Source organism: Amphimedon queenslandica, unplaced genomic scaffold (assembly GCF_000090795.2).
Source record: "Amphimedon queenslandica unplaced genomic scaffold, v1.1 AMPQUscaffold_13209, whole genome shotgun sequence".
In the NCBI taxonomy this organism is placed as follows: domain Eukaryota; kingdom Metazoa; phylum Porifera; class Demospongiae; order Haplosclerida; family Niphatidae; genus Amphimedon; species Amphimedon queenslandica.
Genome location: NW_003546555.1, coordinates 9010 through 11869, shown reverse-complemented (window position 1 = coordinate 11869; position 2860 = coordinate 9010). Strand labels below are relative to the sequence as shown.

At 32.9% G+C, this 2860-nt stretch overlaps 1 long non-coding RNA gene across 3 annotated transcripts; it reads right to left on the bottom strand.

Annotated features, from left to right (window-relative positions):
* Positions 1–604: 604 nt before the first annotated feature.
* Positions 605–2854, bottom strand: LOC109584439 (uncharacterized). 3 transcript variants are annotated; one of them, XR_002186001.1, is made up of 6 exons: positions 2790–2854; positions 2507–2580; positions 1930–2131; positions 1801–1882; positions 778–840; positions 605–696 (listed from the first exon to the last, which is right to left on the bottom strand). It is a non-coding gene; the product is annotated as an uncharacterized LOC109584439 (long non-coding RNA). The 3 variants fall into 3 exon arrangements; XR_002186002.1 differs by lacking the exon at positions 1801–1882 and having other exon boundaries at positions 1883–2131; XR_002186003.1 differs by lacking the exon at positions 1801–1882.
* Between the last annotated feature and the right edge of the window lie 6 nt (positions 2855–2860).

The following is a 2860-nucleotide window of genomic DNA, read 5'->3' as shown; positions in this document are numbered from 1 at the left end:
CATGTATGCTCTCAATTTTTTATCCTCCTCTATGTCTACTTGTACATGTACATGTACATTTTCTCTTTTCTCTCTCTTCCTATTCCCTTTATTTCTTCTCTCAGGTCCTCCTCTTCATTATTATTTCTGGATCAAAGGCTCAAAGTTGTACTGGTCTCGATCAATCAAGAGACACAACAGAAGGAAAGGGACCGTACTGTCAGTAATAGGAGGAGCTAGTCAGAGGATAAAGGACAGAGAGGACTACTCACCAGACGATCTTCATTGATAAGTTGTTGGAACACAAAATTGTAACCGCAAGAGAGAAAAGACGAATAGTTGCTCGAGAAAGTGACGATGAAAGAATGGATGAACTGCTTCACATCATTTTGAGTTCTATTCGTATGAAAGGAAAAGTATTTGGTATATTCTTAGATATACTCAGAGAGGAAGATACTCTAAGAACTATTGCACTAGCTGATAAGCTTATACAAAAATATAATAATAGCTAGGTATTTTGCTTTAGTATTATTACAATTATTCTTATCGTTGTTGTTTATTTTATGGAAGCAATTGCTTTTTAAAAATTATAACAATAACGAAAAAGAAAAATGTAAAAATTCTTGAGTATCTCTTCAATGATGTACATGTTCAGTTGTCATAGCAACAGTCATTTTCCTCAGCAACGCTACTGATCTAGTTGTTAGAGTAATTCTTCTATAGAAAGTAGAAGGAGGAAGAGAGAGAGGATCAAGAGAGAAAGAATGGAATGACATCATGAGAAGTAACATGACTTACCCTCTTTGATGAAAAGGAGCATACATTGGGTACCCCATAAGAACAGTAACAGTATACCATAACCTAATGATAACAATAAACAATGTATCATGTAATAAGTAAAAGAAAATGCACGTAGGCATGTACATGTACAGTACATGGATGGACATAGCCTTTGCTTTTTTCAAATTTGGCTCAGTTTTTTAAATTCTTGAATTCTTATAACTTGAAAATTATCAGCTCAAATTTTGTACATCACATAAGGGCATCAATATGTATTAGAAAAAGTAATAAAAATTGGGGGTGATTTTGGAGCCATTTTTTGTAAGAAGCATGGGCTATATAAAACTTTGAATATTTATCAAAATTGGCCAATTTCTAAAAATGCTCATAACTCGAGAGTTATTTGTCGGAAACGGTTCAAATTTTCTACACAGCATCAGGAGATCAATACGTATCAGGAAATGTAATAAAAATTAGAGGTGATTTACAAAAAAGCATGGGCTACATACAGCCTTGGGTATTTTTTAAAAATTGGCTTATTTTTTAAAATGCTCATAACTCAAAAAATATTTGTTGGAAACAGTTCAAATTTTCTACACAGCATAAGAACATCAATGTGTATCAGGAAATGTAATAAAAATTAGATGTAATTTCGGAGCCATTTTTTACAAAAAAGCATGGGCTATATACCCTTGGGTATTTTTCAAAAATTGGCCTACTTCTAAAAATGCTCATAACTCGAAAATTATTTGTCGGAAACAGTTCAAATTTTCTACACAGCATCAGGATATCAATATGTATCAGGAAATGTAATAAAAATTAGATGTGAGTTCGGAGCCATTTTTTACAAAAAAGCATGTGCTATAGCCTTGGGTATTTTTTAGAAATTGGCCTATTTCTAAAAATGCTCATAACTCAAAAAATATTAGTCAGAAACAGCTCAAATTATTAACAAAAATAACAAAATTAACAAAAATATTAAGTCACACACATAAATTTAAACTATACAGTATTTATTAAAAGACACATTAATATTCTTACTCAGGAGGTAGCATAGCTTTCATCATCACCAACTTCCTTTCTGACCACACCTCCCCTCACTCCACCCACTCCTCATCCTTACCTACACAACATCACATGACTATCATCAAAAGTCACATGATCTCTCACTTGTATGGTGACGAGGGGATCTTGAGGGACGAGGGAAAGGTTGGCCGTCACATGTGGTCTCCTGGTTCTTCAATACAAGAGATACTAGGGGACCAATACTGTTCCTTTCCGGAGGATGTCAGGTCTCATTCATTTAATTAAGAGGATGACATCAAAGAGAAGATAATGAAGAGACTCAAACCTTCCTAACATATAGGAGAGACTATAATAGAAAGAGAGGGAGGGAGAGATATACATAGAGAAAGGAAAGAAGGAAAGGAAAGAAGGAAAGGAATAGAATGAGGGGGAGGAGGGAAAAGGAGGGAAGAAAAATAGAAAGGGAAGAAAGAAAAGAAACAAGTAAAAAAATGAGAAATTACGTATGTACATGGTGATAGGAAATGTTTCCTGTTTTTCTATCACTTTTCCTTCAAATTGTGTGTGCCACTGCTCAGGTACAGTTTTCATGGATTAGTAAAGTGTACAAATCAAGTTAGCAAATCAAAACGATTATTATGAATTTATAAATAGATAAGTACATGTATGCATGGAGAGAGATATACATGTACATATGGTAGAGAGTGGATACAATATTTACCTTGCAAATATTTTAGATAGTTTATCCAGTTTGATCACATTATTAGGTAGACATGTTAACTCATTGTACTGGACCTATAATAACAATAACACACAACATGTAAACATAATTATGAGTCTTTATACAAAAATAAACAACAAACTAAACTATAAACAAATCTACAACATTCAAGGGAGTTACTCAAACCATGCAGTATACCATGCTATTATAATTTAATTGATACATACATGTACAGTAAACATGTATTATAATGATACTAAAAATCTTATATTTTCATTCTCACCTCAAGCGCTAACAATCAATTAAAGTTTTCAATATCTTCAGATATTTCTTTGATTTCGTTAGATGATAGAT